The sequence below is a fragment of the Falco naumanni genome, chromosome 10 (genome assembly GCF_017639655.2).
Source record: "Falco naumanni isolate bFalNau1 chromosome 10, bFalNau1.pat, whole genome shotgun sequence".
Taxonomy (NCBI): Eukaryota; Metazoa; Chordata; class Aves; order Falconiformes; family Falconidae; genus Falco; species Falco naumanni.
The window spans coordinates 1,128,933-1,152,324 of NC_054063.1; the positions used below are offsets into that span (position 1 = coordinate 1,128,933).

General features: G+C 40.9%; 1 protein-coding gene across 2 annotated transcripts in view; it reads right to left on the reverse strand.

Moving 5' to 3' along the window:
* The window catches only part of KCNQ1 (potassium voltage-gated channel subfamily Q member 1), a 363,730-nt gene that overhangs the window by 291,373 nt on the left and 48,965 nt on the right, over positions 1-23,392 (reverse strand). The window lies entirely within an intron of this gene.

Genomic DNA, 23,392 nt, shown 5'->3' on the forward strand with positions numbered 1-23,392 from the left:
TTTTATGAGCTTAAATCTAAATCTCCAGTAGTAACCCATTTCAGGTTCCTGACATAAGTCTCGCTCCATACTTTCAAATAAAAAACTTTGTGGATTAATGGCTCCCTATCCTTCCGGCAAGGCTGGTTAATGCCTTCAATTCCCATTGCTTTTTAACTCCTGTGGAACTTTAATCCTTCTCCAACCATGCTGATGAGCTGCAGAGAAACAATGCTGGTTAGGATTTTCATTCTTGCGTTTTCTTTTTGAATGCAGCCAAGTTCAAATGTCTAATTATAACATTGCAGAGTTAATGATCAATTTAACAAAGGCTTTAAAGTATCTTTGAAGTCATAACAACAAGCCAAAGGGGGGTTTAAAACGTTAACTGCACAGGGAGCCTACATAGAGAGCTTTCTTAGGATTATCTCTCTCACTTAACAACAAAGTTGAGTATTTCAGAATACTTCCAGCAACCCCACGGCTCGATCTGGTTGCCGCATAGCACAGAGCTCTACCTAGTGTTTATTTTATAGCTCTGAGCAGTACCAATCATTACCCTATTAATTCAAGCATGTTTAATTCAATGTCATTCAACTACTCAGTCATGCCTATTTGTAACTTTTGAGCAACTACAGAAAGGTACAGCTTGTCACCATATTTATACCTAACAGGCGCTAATCACTAAGGTTAGATATACAGTGTAAGTAGGGTATATATTAAGACAGTTTACTTAAATGTACGATTAGGCAGCCTCTGCTCCTTTTCCATAAGGCACACTTTTCTTCCGCTAATCACACAGGCTGAATTTGCCTTCAGATGTATGTGGCTCCTGCTGATGTCAGTGAGCTAAAAATACACATCAGAGGACACAATCTGACCCGTTTACTTCTCCATCTGACATATGTAGCCACTCATATTTTGTATACATCACGCACCACTGCAACGCTGAATCAGCACATCCAGAAATAACAAATAAGGGCGCGCTCAGCCTGGAGCAGTGCACAGAGCAAGCAGTCAGGCTCCTCCTTGCTTCCCTTTTACAGCAATCCTGCCAGCCAGCATCACCAGAAACGCACTGCAGATTTTATTTATTTCTTTATTTATTTGTGTGTGTGTGTCCTCAGGTATCAGATGAGGATGAAGGTGAAAGGCATTAACCCGTTGATAAAAGGTTAAGCAAGGAGTTAGGACAGCGAAGGAGTTACACATGAGGGGGCAGCCACTGTTGGTCCTCCAAAGTGAGCTGAGGGGGGAAAAAAAAATAATACTGAAAACCCACTGAATCATATATTCCACCACTATATTCCTTTGCACTATACTGAAGAACTGGGCTGGACGTTTTTCCCATTCAAAATCAGAAGTGAGGAAAACTTCCCCAGCAAGAAGCACAGTCTCTAGAACTGGGCACGGTAAGAGGAACATTTTGCAGGTTTGACCGATCAATTTAACAGCCACCCTGTGGCTTGCACAGTGACAGGGCTGTAATGAAGAACAACTATGCACATTGGGGCTTATATATGGGGCATTATCAACAAAGAAAATTTATGTATCTTTTTTCCCCAGTGCTGCAGTTATAGACCACGATGATTGTATGATGACATGTAGGATAAGTAAAAGCTGGATAAACTACATCAGCTAAAAATCAACATTTCCTCTCTAAATCAGCCAGTGCAACCAGATTTCCTTTCAGATCTCCTGGGAGATTACATCTTACTGCTTTCTTAATTTAAACCCAGCTTCCCCAGACCTTATCTATATGGCAATTTCCATTTGCCATGGTGAGTTCGCTCATTACGTTCAGGTACTTACCCTCACAGCCCTGCCACAGCAAAGGATTACGGATACTTGAGACTAAAGATCACTTAAGCTCTGATAAACTGTAAAGCAATAAAAAAGTGAGAGCTGTCAGTCTGCATCACGCTAAAAAAGGCTTTCAATAAATGAGCACAACACTCCTGCAACAACACCATGGAGCTGGCTTCCCATTTGGTGGGGAGTTCACTTAAACTCCAAAGAATGCTAGTCTTTCCAGAGATGACACATATTCTCTACAGAAGTAAAAGGACGATTTTTGTTCTATTTCAAAAGCAATTTTGCTAGGGGAAAAGAAAAAAAAAAAGAATCACATGATGAAATGGTATTTGGACATTATATCACAACCATCCCTACCATTCTTTCAAAAAGTACAACACAAACATACTGCAGGCAGTAATACCGAACTGTGTATTTTTAATAGAAAACCACTGCATCCAACAAAAGAGAACGAGGTATTGATTACTTCTTTGTGCTTTGAAAGCATAAGGACTTTGTTTAAATCAAAAAAAATAGCTCATTAGCCCTCCTGAGGACATATAGGACCCTGAAATCAGGAGTGCATTGCCAGGCACATTTTTGATTGATACAACTACTCAGGAGCTATAAATATGCATTACATCCTAAGACAAAGTCTTCACAAGTGTTTCAGTAGTTTAGTAACCCCTACCATATCCTCCAAAGTGACGTAAGTGTTAGGGGCAAAATTTGCACGCTTGTAAAGGAAGATGGATTGTTTAAGCTTAAACTTTACCAGAGAGACGATGGTGACAGGACATCTGCCAACTGACACTTCTTCACTTACATCAGAAAAATTCACTCATGCCTTTTAAAGATTTTAGAAGCTTATATGTAATTTCAGAAATGCAATTAGGCTTGCATTTGTCCCACCTCACACTCTGCTCCTGGCTGGAAAACCCGTGGCTCAATCCATAAATCTGTGCAGGAGAGGGGCACCTCCAGGAACATACCAAGACCCTAACTTTGACATCTCGGCTGCAGGTCAGATGACGTGTGCTCATACTGGAGCCTCAAGCAAAAGCAGCGCTCAGGTTCCTGAAAGCCATGAGGTATAAACAAAAAGACCAGAACAGAGCTTTGCTGCACCACAGTGAAGTAAACGCACCGATTTTCTGCCATATCCAACCAAGGGATAAAAGAAGCGAGTGCATGCCGTTTCCTCAGTAGGCCATAAAACTCTCACTGTATTGTACTAAGTTAATCTGAGACCAACCAACGGTTAAAACAACGATTCAGACTGTGAATAACTGCAGCGGTGAAGGAGCCACTGCAGATTGCTGTCTCACCTCTCATGGGAAGAGCTCACACCTAAGGGGGATGGGCAGGTGAATTTTTGCATCTGTTGATACTAAATTCAACAGAAACCGTCTCATAGATGCTGGCTCAAAGGTGGTTTTTTTCAGACGGAACCACCACAGTTCATCATTTATGCAGCTCAGATTTTGAACACCTACAAAATTCAGGGAGATCCTCCATTTTTAGGCATTATGTTTTGTGGTGCAATGTATACTGAAAAAGCTGCTACTGCTAGTTTTTCACTTTTTATGCCAATTTATCAAGTGGGTTTTATCTAGCAGATCATAGCTTTTGACAGAACAAAGCTCCTTAACGTATTTATATACAATGGCAAAGACCTCTTGCCGTTTAAAATCAACAATTATGTCTTCTGTGTCAAAAAGAGACACTTTTGAATCACAATCACTGCAGACCCTACAAGTGCAAAAGAAGTGGAGAGCAACATGACAATATCTCACAAATACTAAGAGAACAAACCACGGTACAAGGCTCTTGTAGCCGTGTTCTTTAATATTCCCCTCCAGAATGCTGCAATGGACAGGTACTTGAGGCAGTATAAACACTATCAAAAGTTGAAATCTCTGTTCAAACAGGAATAAGGAGCAAGGTTCAATATACATATAAGAGGTTAGACAACATCATTATTTCTCTTAACCTTTTCCTTAAATTAATGGTTTGGCTATGTAACTGAATGATGCAGTTATTGCCAAACGTGTTTTTAAATGCACTTACTGAAAGACATGCACATTGCCTTACTATAATTCTTGATTAATCATATCAATTTCTAACTTGTAGAACCCACCTGTTTTGATTCATCTAATGCCATGCACTACAGTCAAAATGCGTTATTTAAAGCCTTCCATAAGAGTACATTTGTCAATGATATTTGATCAAAGCGTTTGCTTTGACTGTGCCATATTTGTTTAACCATTACTGCTGCCTATTTTAGCCCATATTAAAGAGTTCTGAAGAACATAACCTGGGCAGATGCCAGAAGAACATAGCTTTTAAACATAACCTTATATTCAAAGAGTGAAATCAAGCTCTAACAACATAAGCAAGCAAAATTCTGTCATGTACACAAGCCTTCCCTCTGTGCTTTTTTTCTTTTCCGAAAGACTTAGTGGCAAAAGCAGGTTTTAAGTAGTTTTCCTTATAAATATTTCAGAATACAGTAGAGAAATTCATGCATGGCCGCTGCTACTGCAAGAGCTATTTGAACAAGTTTAGGAGTTTTACTTTAGTATTTTGCTAACCAGAAAATTAACCAGAAAATACGCACAGATTTATGGATTTCACATCAGAGTGGATTTCACCGACTTGTGTGTGGCTTGCTTTCTTGAGGTCAAGTCTTTTAGGAGGGAGGGGTTGGTTTGATTTTTAATCTGGTGTGTTTATCTGTTTACCTGAAGCACAGTCTGACACTTCAAGGTGCATTCTGACTTTACTACCAGTGTGGTGCGTTGACCCTTGCTGGATGCCATGTGCCCACCAAAGCTGCTCTATTGCTCCCCCTCCTCAGCTGAACAGGGGAGAGGAAATACAATGAAAGGCTCATTGGTCCCATAAGGATGGGGACATCACTCAGCAATTACTGTCATGAGCAAAACAGACTCAACTTGAGGAAATTAGCTTAATTTATTAGCAATCAAATCAGCATAGGATTTGAAAGAAATAAAACCAAATCTTAAAACACTTTCCCCTCACTGCTCCCTTCCTCCTGGGCTTAACTTTGCTTGTGCTTTCTCTCCTTCCCCTGCCAGCGGTGCAGGGGGATGGGGATGGGGCAGCAGTCAGCTCTTCACACACAGTCTCTGCTGCTCCTTCTTCCTCAGGGCAAGGGTCCTCACACTCTGCCCTGCTCCGGTGTGGGTCCCTCCCACGGGCTGCAGTCCTTCAGGAACAGATTGCTCCAGTGTGCTCCCTGTGGGGTCCCAAACCTCGCCCACAGCCCTGCCCCAGCCTGGGCCCCTCTCCCCACGGGGCCACGGGCCCTGCCAGGAGCTGCTCCGCCTGGGGCTGCCCACGGGTCACAGCCTCCTTCAGGCATCCCCCTGCCCCGGCGTGGGGTCCTGCCCAGGCTGCAGGTGGGGATCAGCTCCCCCTGGACCTCCATGTGCTGATGGGACAGCCTGCCTCACCAGGGTCTTCATCACCAGAGGAATCTCTGCTCCGGTGCCTGGAGCTCCTCCTGCCCTCCCTCTGCACGGACCTGGGTCTCTGCAGGGCTGTGGCTCTCACACACTCTCACTCCTCACTTTTCTGGCTGCGGTTGCACAAGGTGGGGTTTTTCCCCTCCTTCCCAGAGGTGCTACCATCGTCACTGTTGGGCTTGGCCTTGGCCAGCAGCAGATCCATCTTGGAGCCGGCCGGCACTGGCTCCATCGGACATAGGGATAGCTTCTGGCAGCTTCTCACAGAAGCCACCCCTGTACCTCCCCTGTTACCAAAACCTTGTCAGGCAAACCCAATGCACCAGCAATTAACTGCCATCATTTTTCATTTAATAATGATAACTGATTCTGAGACATTGCTTAGTATAAATGTAGTATCTTTCTACACTCAATGTTCTCAATTGCTCTTAACTGTTCTTTCTAAACTAAAGTAGGGTACACTAGCGCAAACAACTGCAGAATAAGAATCACATGTGATTTAACAAAGCGTATTCGTAGATAAGCAGACTGTTCTGTGCATATGCCCTTAAACTGAAGGACAAAGATTAACATTTACAGCAAATCGCTAGGTTATAGGACAGTCTTTTTATACATTTATTGTATAGAAAGATTTAAACATATTTCTTTATTCCAAACTGGCAGCAACTCTACTCTGAATCAGAGGAGCAATGTTCCTCTGAACACCAAAACACCACAAAAGGCCAAGACTTAATTTCAAGTGCACTGAAAAAATATAACAGGTAGGTACCAAACCTGGATCTAAAATCTGCCCCATATGCAAAGAAAGAACAAGCATCTGTAGCTCACCATTTTAAATTACAAGTGAAAACTTTTTATCTAATAAAGCTTAATGGCAATGCTGTAGGCACTGACATTTTGGGCTTACAAATGTATTTTCAGGTCTGGTCCATATACCACGGTGCAGCTGGCAGGGAAGATCAAAGCAGAATGCAGCTGAAAATGCCGCTTTTCATCTGACTTCCAGGTTTGTCATGTTTCACAGGGTTTCCATTGCTAATAATAAATCTGTCCCTGCCAGCTGAATTAATTACACCAGATGAACACAGATTTCACAGCGCAGGACCACCGAACACTTCAAAACTTGGAAAGTTGCTCCAAATTTCAGGTGCTGACAAACACACAGGAGACTTTCAGGGACTTCCCGACCCGCAGCAGGAGTTACCTGTTTAGGATCCTGAGGGCAACCTCTCTAAACAGCACCTACATCAAGGTCGCTGCTAGCGCCAGCCCTAACAGCAGCACTACAGGGAAGGAAATCGAAACAAATATGAGCCATTATTCTTGAAAGCAGCCACTGAAAGAAAGATTTTAATGTAGCTGGTCGGGATTACCCCACTAGCAGCATCTCTCTCCTTTGTACTCATATTAAAATCATGTTTTGTACAGTTCCACTTCACACAGAAGAGGTCTCCTGGCAATCCAGGAGTCAAAAGCAAACTCATAAATATTTTTGTTTCTTCTAGACAAAAACAAATTTCCTCAAACCAGACTGCAAAGAGCAAAGGCCTTTACAAATACAGTAAACGCCTTCAGCTACTTCAAATACAATGTTTATTTTACTTCAAAGATTTTTAGGCAAAGTTACATTAAAGCAAAAAGTGCAAGCAAGATACTTTGGTCTTTTTTTTTTATTATTTTTTTTCCCCCCCTCTTCTTTTCCTTTCCCAGCCTCTTAAAACATGCTGATCGGGCTAGACCTACGTATAACAGGCTAGCATTAAATAACTGCACCTCATAAAATTTATTCCACAAACAGGAGTTAGACCACTGGACAGATGCAGCAGCTATAGTTCAAATATTTTGGCTTTTTTCTCCCCCTTTCCGTTCCCCTGTACCTTCCTTCTGATCTGGCCCCACCCCAGCAGGCTGTCATCCTCCCCGGGCAGGGATGCACCAGCACAGCTCCACTCAGCCAGAGGGTTGAAGAGAAGTTTCATTCCCTCCCTGCTACTTGCTCAAGAGACAGGAAAGGTGCTGCTCCAGGCTGAGCTTCCCCCTCACTGGCTCTAGCCAAGCTTGCCAATTTGTTAATTAATACATAAAATAAGAAGCTAATTCGTGGAAGAAAACACAGGGAGCGTAAAGATACCCCATTTAATTCGATGGTTCAGACCTTTGTCATTAGTGCTACCAGGTACTTTGCTACCTACAAAACAGAGCACAGATCTGGGGAAGAGTGTCCTTCAGTCCGGCCAACTTACTGCTTTCATTCTGCAGCACTTCAGTCTCCATGTTATGTTTGGGCCCAAAGCACAATGGGACCCTCATTTACAGCCAGCTCCCAGGCACCGCAAGTAGCATATGAAATAGCAGCAGCAATCACAGGAGCACGTTCTTGGAAGCTCACAGGAAGCCCAGGCTGGAGATCCGTGAATTTTTTTCTTGCTCAAGGACAGGCTTGTCTGCTTTCCTCCCAGGTCCTCCCCAGCTAGGAAAGTACTGAATACCTACAGGCACATTCCCAGAAAAGCCTGACAGCCATAAAGGTGGTAGAGGAGGTGGAAGGCAGGTTGCAAATTTTAATAGCATTTAGTACAAATTTTTCTTTTAAGAATTGACTTTGTCAGGGAGGTTGAGAACGCAGCTGTAGATTCTAATGCTTGTTCTTATTCTTTCCTGCAATCACACCTTATTGTTCCATGGAAACAAGAGTCTTCCTTTTTTGAAGAGCTAAAGGAGGCTGAAGAACCACTATTTTAGAATTGGCCCGTGAAATAAAAAGCTACATATTCATCTCAGAGACATGCTCAAGCACAATCCTACAACTTTCTGCTTTTTTATAAATTTTCTGGCTTCTGAGGTGAAGGCAATGAATCTAGCAGTCTAGTACAGCTTAACAAGTGGTACAGTTAAAGAAAATTTTTCTCATGGGAAAAGGCTTGCCTGGTGACATTGGCAGCACTGGTGACTGACCCCTAGGGAAGTGGGACAGTCATACACAGATGGGAAATAGCTGGGAAGGAACTACATGGAAGCACTGAAACATTAAACCCTACCTAGTGGCTGAAAACTCAAGTGTGAGGTCCAGATGCTAAAGTCTGAATGTGTTAGCATCATTGTTAGGGAACTGATACTAAGTGACAGATAGATTATATTACAGAAAGTTCAATTTCTGGCTGTCTACAACAGCTCCTAATTCAAACCAAGGTCTGACAACCTACCAACAATAAATAAATCAAAATAAAAATCACATTGCTTTGAAACTTTAGCCTTATGGCCAGGAACATTACAGTAAGCTCATTTGTTAAAAGGACTACTTGATTTTGACCTAATACTGCTTTACCAAAGCAACTGAAAATTATTGATTTCCTGTGTTATGAATTGAGATGAATAAAAATCTAAGAGATTACAAATAAAAAGCCTTCTTTGTTCTGTATATCACTCTGCTATGCTGGTCAGTCAGATGCCATTGTTTTTCTGCCTGGTCCCACGGCACATAAAAGTTGTCTTACTGGGAAATAAAACAAAATGAAAAGAGAAAAACAAAAATCTTTTCCAAGATTTTTACTGTTTGTTTTTAGCCTTACATCCAAGACTAAGAATAAACATGAAAAACAGTAGCAGTTTTAAAGAATATCCTATACTAGTTCAACTTTCATTTTTGTTGTAAAATTTTCACAGTTCTTTTGGTCCTGAAGCCTCTTGGGATAGAGGTCGGGATTAATACTTACATAAAGTCACTGAAAGACATTTTAATTTAAAAAAGCTGACATGCAAGCAAAGCGATACTGTGCATGAAAGCCTAGATGCACATTCCGAAAGGCAACACAAGTCAGTCACAATTATGAAAGGGCAGAAGTCCTCCCAGCAAGTTTTATTCAACATTGGCTTTCTGCGCATTTGAATTCTCCACACCTTATAGACTGCTTCAGTTAGGAATGATTTTTAAGTTCAAGCTAGGGAAGAAATGACAGAAGATACAGTTCCAGGATGAGGGATATCTGCAGTTCATTAAGAAATAAAAATACCCAAGAAGTCCCGGTTCCAAGAGGTGACAGAAAACCAAAAATAAGTAGTATCTAATCACACGCTTCATCTCTCATCCAAGCCACTTAACGTTTCTTCCTCCATCTTTTATGCCTTTGCACAAAAGGTTTCACTGACAGTCCCCATCATCTTGCACCAATGCTCTGAAGTAACTAGTTTCTCTAAGTGAAAAAGCTCTAGCTTAACATCTCCTTCAAATATTAAAAGAAACAGCTATGAGAAACTTTGTCAATGCCCCACCAAATTAAAAGCAAGAATGAAGAGCTGTTTCAAGGAACAGACAACTCAGAGTGAGGTAATGGTCTTCAGAAAGGTGAGATGTTTCTCCTGTTTGTCTCCTTATTCTCTCCATAACAGCCACCTAACGCTAAGACTATTCAGGATGCGGTCCTGCTCCTTATGCCATTCTATGCTCAAAGAGGCATAGCAACAAAACCTCCCACTTCGCATCTGCTATTTTCCAGATGATCACCCTACCAGATGCATATAATAATAATCTACACATTTGTGGGAAATCTACAGAAACCATAGCACTGAGAAGTTTTTATATTAAAGAGACATTAAAATCTAGGCCCCTCCTACCTGACTCAACTTAATGGAGATTTAAAGTGCCAGAGGGTATTTGTCTAAATTAGCATCAATTGGACTCCCTCTCCCTAGCAAAGAGTGCAAGCAACACTGCAGTGAGAAAAGAACCGCAAGAAAACACCTTACTCTGCTCATTTACAAACACTAGTCTCTTCTTTCCAAATGAAAGCTAATTACAGACACAAAATCAGAAGAAATCAGCAATTTAGATACAGATCACAGAGCTCATTACGTATCTACGAAGATATGATCTGGTTTTAAAGAGAGAACCACCCCTGCACATAAGCTACAAAACAAATGAAGTTGCCCGGGACATGAAATCTAACGGTCCCTTGCGTCCAAACACTCAGAAACCAGAGTTCAGATGCTTTCCAAAAGTGGAATCGAGTCATGAAACAGCTGTCTCTTAATGGCTTCACTAGCATTTCAGAACCACAGTTTGTTGACCTTGAGAAAGTAAAGACTGACAGGCTGCCTGTTTGTTTTGGGATTTGTCGTTGGACAGAATGGTCACAGTGCACGTTTTTGTGTGACTTGATGCATGGCTGAGCTTCTCACCTCTGACTCTCATTGGCCATTAACCAATTAAGAAAAGAAAAGGAAATTTTATCTTATTGCTATACTACTTGGAAGCATTTTTCCTACATTTTAACATGGAATTTCCTAGTTTTGCTACCAAAATACACAAATAGGTATTTGTTTAGAAATAATTACTCATTTTGATTACTGCTGCAAATCTTGTTCTGCTTTCCAGGTCTACAAGGTCCCAGACCTCCTCACCTATTTCCTCCACCTTACCCACTGTATCACAATTGTATTTGTAAGCACATGCAAAGCAGAAACTTTGACTTCAATACAGTCAGCATATTGCCCCTAATTTTCTTGCATTTTTCCTTGCGGCTGAGATAGCAACTCACTAAGCTTCCAGTTCAGAATTGGGAGTGAGGAAAGTATTTTTTCTTGACATGCTTTTTAACTCTGTTTGCTTTAAAAAGGCACATGACTTATAGTGGTTAAATATTAACTGTTTCACTAATGAGCCGAATCCTAACATGCAAGTATGAAAACACGTCATTATGTCTGAAAAATCCCACTCATATCCCAACAGCTTTTATATATATATCTGCACACGCACGTGCTAGGAATCTGTAATGTAAGTTGCTAACTCAGGCCTAGGCTGCACACACATGTAGTACTGGTATTCTCTGTAGAGGTATGCAGGGCTTGGTTGTGGTGGTTTTTTTTATTATTTTTACCAAAATAGTTGCAGTAATTCAAAACAAAAGATGTGCCTGTTATGGTATTAATAATAATGATGACATAATAATGGGACTAGGCTATACTGACGTGTGCAACCATGTGCTCACGATCACTTCAAAGACAGTACGAGATTGAAGATATTACCACACCCAACTCCTCATTACTGAACCTCTCATCTTGCAGATTACCACCCACAAAGCTGAACAACAGTAACCCATTGTGGAAGTGCTCTCAGCCCTCTTCCATCTAACCAAATTAGTCTTAACCACCTTTGGTGGTAAACAAAGCTTTCTGGGGCAGCTGGGCACTGTGCAGCAGGCTATGAAAGTAAATGCAGTACAATCCAGTTCTGGGCAAAGTAAAATCCTGTTGAAGGGCAGCAGCGAAGAGGTAGCAAATGACTGCTTCTTAAGCTTTTCCAGAGAGACATGCTTCTGCAACCCCATCTACACCCTGTCTGTTCTAGCTGAGTTTGAACAAAACAGCTTTTGTTTGTAGAGACAGCCTAGCTGCCAATTCGAGTTCAATAACTGGCTCCGGATTATAGTAGGCATGCCTAGACCTGTAGGATAAAATTAATTTCAGTCAAGTTGGTCTCAATCAGCTGTCACACTGATATCCTGCTGTCCTGCAGCAAAACAGATGCAAAGTAAACATAAAACGCATTATTCCATCAAATTAATGACAGGCACAAACAGAGCTAAGTATGTAAAATAAGAGGCAAAATCTCAGCTTCCATATTAAAAAAAGCTTTCAAAATTGTAATTTAGGAAATGAGACAAGAAATTAAACATATTTCTCTTTTCAGTGTTATGATTGCTGAGGCACATCACTGAACTGAATGTGTGGAGCAGGACAAAGCCACGTAACAGAAGTTATGTCCTTTCTCTGCTTCAGTGCCTGGCTGCAAGAGGCTACTCACACATCCTTCCATTCACCTTTTCACCATATTGCCTGTTCAAGCTGCAAGGTCTATGAGGGTAGGGACAATCTTTCAGAATGTATGGGTGACCAGTCTACTAGGTGGTGTACTTGATCTTACAGGCCGACCCTCTGCATGGGTTATAATGTAAAAAAACAATAGTAATACCCTTTCTCAGAAGAATAGCACACAAGTCCGCTTGTAAATTGTGTTGCACATAAAGTTTCCATCGCAATTCTAACTAACAAATTCTAACAAATCTTACCCTACAGTTCCACAAACACATTAAACTAGCACTGCTGCCAAAAGAAGCAATCTCATCTGGCCAAAAAAAAGGTTAGTTTGAACCCATCTGGGTTCTCCAAGGCAGTTTACAACATAGCTACACAAATGCTTGTGTTGGCACAAGGAATGGAGCAGCAGGACCATTTCTTCAGCTGGCAGTGCCAGTTTATGCAGGCTGAGACCCATTCTTGAAAGTGCAGCCTGGGTGCTCTAAAGGATTTATCTCACAGAGCCAAGTTATGGTGGAAAAGCTACAGGTCACCCGATTTTACTTGTAAAGCTGCTAATAGTCACCTCCTAGGAATGCTGCAAGGTTAAGTACATTTGTGTTCGCAAGGCATTACAGAAGTAGGACGAGTAAGTACTTGATTTTTCCCTCCTACCTTTTCCCCTGCCCTGGCCACTAAGTGTAACTCGTTCTGAGTTTCACATCCTAAACCAATGGCTTGGAGCAGCTCCTAGAAGGTAGCTGTCAAGCTCCCTGCCTGCAAGCCAGATGGAGGTCCATCATCATACCCACCTATTGTGATTTGAAACTGTTCTGCAACCGTTGCAGCTCAAACAGCATCTAAATACATTGTACCCACCCTGCTGCAGGGAACCACGGAACAGTCAGATTACCTCTGCAGCAGACGTGCTTTTTCTCACCTTAATCTGAGGAACAGCTGCAGAGGGGGATAAAGGACGAGTAAATCAACTCCTTTTGCATGCATTCCACATGTAAACACATCCTGTCCAGCTGACAGAAACAACGAACAGGAGTGTTTCTGAAAGGTACCTTAATAAGGGTGTCAATAGCATGCCAAGGAACCAAAGGATCAGCCTCAGTGCCATCAGCATAAGGGAAACCATCCAAGCGAGGAAGTACGTACCTTGCTTTCACAGACTGGGTGTGACAACAGGCATTTTGGTTATTTTTTTTTTAGTTCCTCAAAGTCCTGCTGTTTCTGAGATATAACAATTCTTGATCCCTCACCATCTTAAAAATATGCTCATGTTCAATGCGTTTGGTGGAAATACCTAATGTAAACAATACACTGAGGTACAGGGTCCCCAGAATCAATGAACAGCTGGGATAGCTGAGCAGTGCAGAAGTTTTAGGACATCTGCCGCAGTGTTTGGTCCCTAGAAGCAACTCAGAGAAACCTACAGAACCTACTCCATTGCACAGCCTCTGATGCTGTTTGCTACCCGAGCACACAGGCACCCATCCTTGTTTGCAGCCAAGGTACAGAACATGCCAGAAACGTGGAACAGAAAATGCAGTATGCAGCAGTTCCCTGGGCTATCAAGACTTCTTCAGCAGCTCAGCACAAACACCAAGTTTTAAGCTCTACAACAGAACTCATTTATTTTATAAGCTGAGATGAAGGATAAATGTCCATGCTATGTATTACTAGTCACTGAATCAACAGCTCTAATAAACTGTTTCACAAGACCTTTCTGATACTGTGCTAAAATAAGACTGAGCTCCATATTACAAAAGAAACATTCCTAAAAATGCTTTGTGCAAGACAAATGTAATAGAACTGACACTGCAGTCACACTGACATTTTTCATACTACCAAAATAAAAGCATATTAGATAAAAATAAGTTTAAAATATTAAATGTGAGATAAATACAGCTTGGAATTACAAAAATCAAGCTCTCATGCTTTCTAAATTATCCCTAAGTATAAGCAGACACTGTTAAACCTTTCCTGTTACTCCCGATCCTGTTAATATTTATGCACACAGGAAGCTCCACTGAAATCATGATGACTACTCATCTGCAGAAAGTTAAACATACTGCACAATTGCATGTCTCATGCCATAAAACCCTCACTTATAAATGTAGAACCTAATTTGGTCGCCTATACCCCTGTACATAAAACCCCCAGCACATACAGTCTTGACCTCCCCTCACCCCCAGTCCCCGAAACCACAGAATAAACTCTCAGTAGGGTGGAGTTGCCAGAGGTTTTAGTCAATACAAATGAAATCCAGCTAAAAGTATTTTTTCTAATCATTGCTAAAAATAGACATATGTTCTATATATAGAAATATAGATATGTAAAGAAGCATATACATAAATACATATGAAGAAATAGGAGGGTGATCTCTATACCTTCTCGTTCTTTCTCTGTGCACAGTCAGATATTTGTCACTTTTTTCATGGCATGGCAAGTTTCTAAGAGGATGTTCTTTCATTCCTTCCCCTCCCAAGAGCAGTTAGCGCTCAAAGCTGAGATGCACTTTCCTACCATCAAACGCATAAGTCAAGAAATGAAATAATTAAGTTTCTAGAAAACGAACTCACAAAAGCTTATTGCCAAGAAAAAGAAAGCCGCCAAGAAGTCCACTTGCATTTGTTTTTTAGCTAGTTAGTTGAACCCACTTAATCCAATATGACAAAATAAAATTCTTAATGTATTCAATGTAAGTTATTTTTCTCTGTACAGACTCCTGGAATCTCCTCTTTTTCTAAGCCACTGGCACTCACTGCTTTTCTGTACTACAATTACACCACACCTGCAGAGTTTATTCCAGTTTTGCCTACCAAGGGCCACTTAAAGCCATTCAAGAGCCACCAACTAGTGACAGCTGGCAAACTCAAACCTGTCTCAGTAGTCTATCATATGTAATCAATTGCAAATAGAACTTCAACAGACTCATCCCATTATTTGCTAGCTAATTCCCCCTGGGAAAACACGCCAGCAAGCTTCCACTTTGAATCATGAAGCTAGTTTTGCCCCTGTCCCTCCTTCTCAACTTCTCCCTTTCTCCCCTCTTTGCATCAGTTCACTGCACTGTTTCAGTTTTTCAGCTTGATACCCGTTATGTTATGTCAGCTGTTACATTACGCTTAAAACAATAGACTCCAGCTGGCTGAGGTCAGATGTGAAAACAAGGACCTAACAAAGCCATAGACCCTCCAGTTATACTGAAATTGAGATACACACTGAATGTAGCACTTAATGACAAACTACTTTCCAGACATTTGGGCAAAGCATAAAGGAAACACCTGTCACTGCAAACATTACACACTAATCCACATAAATCCTAAATTTAAAAATCTTTCTTTTCACTGCTTAGCTCTACTATGCACCAGTATTTCATAGTTTGGCATTTTTTTTGTTTTGGGTTTTTTTTTTTTCAGGATGAAATTTGTATAACTCTGACTGTTTACCAAAATACTAAATAGTGAAAAATGTGTATAATTTCCAAGAAAATATATTTGCCATGTTTCTTTCAGAGTTTACCAAGCAAATGCTCTCAGTTTGACATGGATTTACACCCCCAAAAAGTTTAGTTAAACTTTAACCCTTAAGTAGAAAGTTTGATAAAAGTGAACAATAGATGTAACAGTGAATGAAACACCCTTTTTTTCAGTGATGGTATTTTCTTAAATGCAGCTTCAAACAGAATTTATAGGAATGCAGCTATGTGAAAAATTAAACAAATAAAACACCAGTATACTGTGTCTTATAAGTGCAAACACAAGCTCTTGAGAACAGGTGGACTACTCATAACTCTGGAGCGTGGATCCCCCTATTTTTCAAAACACGGCATACAACACAAAAGCAAGGTTTTCTGAAAACTGTCACACTACTGTAGTTCATACACGGAAAGCTGGGAAGGTTGCTCAGCACAACGGCCGCCGAGCGAGGGAGACCACCATGCCGGATCAGGTGGGCCGCCGAGCAGCCAGCAGACGGCACCAATCCATCACCGGTGCTCCGTGCTGGCCTGCAAGCTGTCACCAGCTCCACTGCCAGCCTGGGGAAGGCCGCTCTTCCCAGAGCCTGCCTTGGTCTTGGTCTTCAGAGTTTGAGCCCCAATAAACGCTTGGTGCTTCATAGCCACCTCATCCCAGCATACTGTGGGGACAAACGCTAAATTCTGATTCCTTTATTCACCGTGATGTAGTTGCAGACTTTTATTTTAAATGACAGTATACGCCACCACAGAATTCCAGGTACGGAAATCCAGAAAGAGGGATTCCCCACCCCCCCCATAATTATTAAAAAAGTCAGAAATGGAAGTAAGTAATTTGCTGCATCCAGGCTTATCTTTACACACTCCAGTGCAGCAGACTGAAAACAGAATTCAAACCCAGAACTTCTGAACCTGCTAGGAGAAATAGATGCAACACATGTAAAAAGAGTTTTCTTTTCTATGAAAATGACTGCTTATTCTTACCACATACAACTGAAAGTCACTTTTGGTGGTAAATTTACAGAAGTTTAGCCAAATAAACTTATTTCCTCGCTGAAAAGGAAACATCTAAGACAATGGCAAAAGCATACCTGGAGGGATATAACATACTGGAAATCTTTCAGTGTGCTGACAAATGCACTATCTTTTTCTTTCTCCTCCATGCGAATATTTGTCCAATTCCTTTCACTGAAAGCTTTAATTTTTCTCACTTTTTTCTGTAAGGCTATCTATATGATGAGAAGCATGCAGGCCAAACAGCATGTATTTTGTGGCTACAACTACAAAGTGGCCAGAGTTGTCTATGGTAGCAATTTTTCTCTCACCTTTTTCTCAGAATTATTTTTTTTGATTACTCGTATATAAAATTCCCCAAGCCCATGTGAAAAAATATTTCTTTATTAATAGTGCACTTCTTCCAAAAGATATTTTGATCTACTTCAGGACACAACCCAAGGCCTGAGCCCAGCCACCCCAGAAGGACGCAGTGTGGTCCAATGCTGCCCTCTGCGGATTTTGAGGAGAAACGATCGCTCCCTTCTGCAACCGATTTTTAGCACATGTAAAAACAAAAAGCAGCTCACCTTTCCGTCACTGGTCTTAGCATACTTTCCTTCAATCTCACCTCTTCACTCCTTGGAATTCCTATTCAGTTCAGACTTCATCTCCGCTAAAATAACAATAAGCTTGCCTCTTGATTTTTTAAAGCCCATTTCATTAAGTTGATTCAACTGTCCCTGACAGCCAATCTTATTTCCACTTTAGAAGCATCTGATTTGGCTCCCTCAGACCCGTTCAGAATGGACATAAGGCAGAATTTAAGCTGGACTAAAAGCATGTTCACGCAACCTTCATAACAAAATCAATTAAATCCCTTTAACATCACATTTACATTAAAGGCATAATTCTGATATACAGACCAGGGGAGCTGACAAGGGATTGCTTTGCAAACAGCTGGAACAAGTTAAGATGTTACTACTAGCAGCATTTCAAACCAACACAGCTGATTTTGCAATGAAGTAGATTAGAAGCACTCACATTTTCTGCCAGCACAGCTCAGCTAAAAACATCAGAACCACAGACTGAAGTGCAGCAAGAAACACCTGGGTTCAGAGTCAGAGGAAGCTCCTTGTTCCAGCTACTAACTATACTGTCACCTAATTAGAAGCGGGGAGGGTGATTTTCATTTCTATTCATGTTTCCTGAGCCTTCGAATCACTCACATTTGGCCTTTTTACTACAATATAAAGATTACTTTAAATGAAAGCAGAGATTCTCAACTTCAGCTATCAAGGGAATGGCAGAAAGGAAATGCAGTTGGCGATTCCCTGGACACATCCATCTGCAGATCCAGCAAAGGAAAAGGATTAAAGAGTACGAGTCCACCACACACATCATCTACATCAGCTCACCTCATTCTAGGTCCGACCAGGGGACATTGCTGAGGCTGCAAAGACAAATTTTTCACTTTCTCAGCTACAGTTGTTCTTTAAAGAGAATCTATAATTAGATCAATCTGTAGGGCTATCACCAGGCATTATTTAGAAACATTAACCCCATTTAATTTTTCAAAAAGGATGAAAATGCACCAGTGTCCATATCATAAGTGTCTCTCTTGACCTTCTTAACCAAGGAAGATAATCAGAGGAAAAAAAAATAATGTTGGAAGCACCTCAAATTATTTGAACCCTTTGTTTTCTGTGAAGACCATCTTCAGAATCAAAAGCTGTAGGTTTTTTTTTCTTTCTCACAAGGCCCACAAAAACACTCCAGCAAACTAAACCCAAGGGTTATACTCAAAAGATAATATTAAAAAAAATGAATTTAGGTTTCTCGTAGGCCTAGACTCCGTGACACTTAATTGTAGGAATAATTTCAATGCAAATAACATTGATGTTTACCACCCAAAACTTATCTCTCAATTGATGGTCTTTTTAGTGTTTAAAAATTGTTTAATTTCTTCAGTAAGAAGTATGCTATAGTATAAAAGGTACTCAGAAAACAGAACGCTGGCAAGAGCTTATACTTTCATCATGAAAACATAACCTTCCTTCCTTTTTTTTTTTTTTTTTTGAATCAATATTGAAATGAGATTCCTACCAGAAAATAGCTTTTTCAGGCACACTAAATATCCCTTGGTTCAGCAGAATATTTAATCCCCTTGGATCAGGCACTTGGATTTTCTTAGATCATGCTGAGATAACAGCATTCTGCTGTGTTCTGGCACCATAAAATCCTTGCTTATGAAAATAAAAGAAAAATATGGCCTCTCTGGGAACATACATCTCTGAATTACTTTTTTCCATAGTTTAAATATTGTAGTCTCAAAATCAATTTTTATACAGATATACCACATTCTCTTTATGAGTCATGGCAAAAGCTCTCCCACACCACTATTTTAAATGGGCCAAGTGTACATATACCCTTCAAAATGATGATCCTTTCACAGTCTTGGCTCAGACTCCAGCTCACGCTGGGCAAGTGCCAACGAGTAACTGGAGTCAAACCCCTCCAACAGCACCATCTAGTGAAAAAAAAGATAAAATAAACACATGCAAATTTAAACAGTTTTCACTGCATTCTGGAAACTAACAAAAGGCCAATTCTCCCCTAATCTCCCATTACAACTGCATTTAGGTATAGCTTTCATCAAGGCTCTTTGCCTTCTGAAGTGTGGTGACAAGCAGAGAAAGATTCAACAGCTAATTGTAAGCTTTTTGTCTAGAACTGGAACACCACTTGGAACACATATAAACTTTCCCTGGTTTATTTTTCCAGTCTTAAGCTTGCATTTCTCTTGTTATGAAAAAGAGAAGCATTTTTAAATGCTTTAAAATTACTGATAAAATAACATCTTGTATTTCCTCCTCTAGTAGTGGGAAGTGATGTTATAAGACAAGGAGCTCCAGAATAAAAAGAAAACAACATATACTTATAATCTCAACAGCTTTTTTAGCTCTTATTTTCATATAATTGGAACATCTTATATGACTATATTATTGAAGCATGAAATTCTTGTTCACAAAAGAGACACAGCTTCCATCTGTAACTTTAATGCAACTAGTCTCTGGTTTCAAAATGACTATCTGCTGAAGTTGTGGAGGTGCTTAGATCTTTCACAGGGTCAGAGCAAAATCCTTTGGCTACACAGGAAATAAAGCAGTATAGCTCTTAATTGTGAGTGTTTTCAAGGGTCTTGTTGACTAGCTTTTCAGTCAGGAGGAACAGATTCTGCACTTTTCCAAATGTGCATCTTCCATGCCATGGAATTCAAGTGGGCTGTAGAAGGGATTCTGTTACACAGTAGTTTGCAGATAACACACGTGCTTTTGCAGTTATTCCTTCTCATTTTCAAGATGAATCAGATTTACAGTGCCCATGCAGTAAGCTCATCTAACCAGACTCGCTCCATGGGGCTGTTCAGCTCAGCATACCCACATGCTAACGCTGAGCACTCATTTCTAGACATTCAGCATAATAAAGATATTTCTTGAATTTCAGCCCTATGGGTGCCTGGTCAAATCCTCCCCCTCCAAAATACAGGAAGTCCACAAATCTCAAGTAGGCAAAATTTCAGAGCATGACATGGTACGTTTGGTACCACTGTCTCAGCCTTATATTTGATGCACTGCAAAGCAGAATTCATTTAGAAAGAATTCTACCCTACATAGTAAATACTGTCTAAATAAAAAGCAATCTGCTCTTGACAAAGTTTCAGTAATTTTCCCTTTGGAATGAAAATAGAGAAAGGTGGACTCGACTTACAATCTTCAGAAAAGAAGAGTTAAAGGTCCCTAAGTGTTACTTTAATTATTTCAATCTCACAGAGCACACACTTGGGCTGTGTAACTCAAGTTTCATGAAAGGTCTCATAAATCTCAAATTCCACATGGCCAAAAGCTCCCTCCCTTCTCACTGTCCCAGTTAATCCCCAAGCAAAAAAACTTTTTTCAAGATTTCCAATACTCCTCCTGGTAGGTTACACTGCTGCACCTTTGAGGTCTCTCACACTCAGCGTTAGTTTGTAAATCAACTTGTTTGCCCTTCTTTTGCTCACCTACAACAACGCTACCTACTTCCAGTGTCTGGCTCCAAATTAAAATTATTATTGTGATATAACTAAAAGTCCTTCTACAAACACAAAAGAGAAATTAATTCCTACTGCAAAGAAACAGTGCTCTTATAAGCTTTAATAAGTCCCCTTACATCACTATGTTTTTTCCCCGTTTTGTTTTTTAATCCCTGTATGCTGTTACACTTTCTTTTTTCTTCTTTCTTTGCATTTTACAGTTTCTCTTAAGCCAGTCATCTGTGATTAACTCCCTCCTTAAGAATTCAGTTACATTTAATTTTGACAGTTTGTAATGAAATATTAGAGTGAAAGTAAAATCTTAAAATAAGAACAGAATAGGAAATTTTGCTAAGATGACACTAACAGGAACCAGATGCTAACATTCATATTTGTGTTGCAAGGTGCCATGACTCTTTTGCAAGTCCCACCAAAACCCGATAAAGCAGAGAGCATACTGGCCCATCTACTGCTTTGGACCAATGGATCACTGTAATCCCCTTCAATTTCTTGAAGATATCAGAATATACCAATACTGAATAAACAAACAACTGCTGAATTCCCAAGAAAAGATGTCAGTAAGATTTCAATGTTACATTAGTCTTAGTTTTTCTTACGATATGTAGAACAGGAACACTGTTTCACACTACTTAGAAAGCACAATAATACAGACCAGTATGAACACCCAATACATATTGGATATTACAGACATTGTATGTAATCCTGAACACATTGCGTACATGTTACACTGAATCCCAGACTGGTTGGGGGCTGCAGGGGATCTCTGGGTATCTAGTTGAACCCTCTGCTAAGGCAGGTTCTCCTAGAGCAGGCTGCACAGTCACATCCTGGCGGGTTTTGAATGTTCCCAGAGGAGATGGCTCTGCAGCCTGGGTGGCCTGTTCCAGCGCTCCATCACTCTCAAGGTAAAGTTCTTCCTCACATTCAGATGGAACCTCCTGTGTTACAATTTGTGCCTGTTGCCCCGTGTTCTGTCATTGGGCACCACTGAAAACAGCCTGGCCTCCTCCTCCTCCTCACACCTGCCCTTAAGGTATTTGTAGACATTGATGAGGTCCTCTCTCAGCCTTCTCCAGGCTGAAAAGGCCCAGCTCTCTCAGCTTTTCCTTGTAAAGGAGATGCTCCAGTCCCCTCAATCTCTGTAGCTTCTGTAAGACCCTCTCCAGCAGTTCCCTGTCTCTCTGAAACTGGGGAGCCCAGAACTGTACACAGCACTCCAGAAGTGGCCTTATCAGGGCAGAGCAGAGGTGGAGGATCACCACCCTTGACCTGCTGGCCCTGCTCCTCCTCATGCACCCCAGGATCCCACTGACTCCCTGGCCACGAGAGCACACTGCTGCTGGCCCATGGGCAAATTGCTGTCCACCAGAATTCCCAGGTCCTTCTCCGCAGCGCTGCCTTCCAGCAGGTCAGCCCCAGCCTGTGCTGATGTATGGGGTTGTTCCTCCCCAGGAGCAGGACCTGACACTGGCCTTTGTTGAACTTCATCAGGTCCCTCTCCTCCCAACTCCCCAGCCTGTCCAGGTCTCACTGGAGGCCAGTGCAGCCTTCTGATGTATCAGCTGCTCCTCCCAGTTTTGTATCACCTGCAGCCTTGCTGAGGTTACTCTCTGTCCCCTCATCCAGGTCAGTGACGAGTAAGTTGAACAGGACCAGACCCAGCACTGACACCTGGGGAACACCGCGAGCTGCAAGCCTCCAGCCAGACTCTGTGCCACTGATCTCAACCCTCTGAGCTCTGCCTTTAGCCGGTTCTCAACCCACTTCACTGTCCACACATCTAGTCCGCACTTTCTGAGTTTATGTACAAGGATGTTATGGGAGACAGTGTCAAAAGCCTTGCTGAGGTCAAGGTAGACAACATCCACTGCTCTCCTCTTGTCTACCCAGTCATTCCATCATAGAAGGCTAACTGGTTGGTTGGGCGTGATTTCCCCTTTGTGAATCCACGGTGACTATTTCTAATTACGTTCTTTTCCTCCACATGCTTTGAGATGACCTCCAGGATGTGCTGTTCCATCACCTTTCCAAGAACAGAGGTGAGGCTGACTGGCCTGTATGTGTTACACACATACAGACAGTACACACTACATACAGTACGGACACACAAAATGAGTTCCATGATTTCATGGGAGGTTAAGGGTGGAATGAAATCACTTGTTATGTTGTCACTAGAAGTTATTTCACTGAATCAACACAGGTGTAAAATATTGATATATTGCAAAGATGAGTGAGATCACAAGTGAAATTCATCATAGAAATTGGCAGAAGTATCCATAACTACTAGCTATGGATAAAAAAGAAACCAAACCAATTTAAATCTGTACAAAAAGAACCACAAACCACAAAACAGAAAAGATACTGGATGCAGAAATACATGTATAGATTCTCTTAGCTGGCAACTAATGATGTTACACATAAGAGTTCAAATAACTTACAAGTTATTTAAAAATAATATACCAGACATGAAGATACGTGAAATAGAAATAACGTAATTTATACCTAATATGAATACTGTAAGTATAAGAATATAGTATATTAAATTTAGTGTCAAACCCTAGCATATTGAATAGATACACTGACAAAGTTCATTATTATTGATGGGGTTAAGTGAACTTTTTCATGTTAATAATGATATTATACGTAACAATGATAGTACTGGTGCACTGCTACAAGAACTATTTTGAACAAACATTTAAATTGCTAGTTAGCATTTTCTCAACACAGTGACCATGCTTTCACAAGTGAAATAATGGT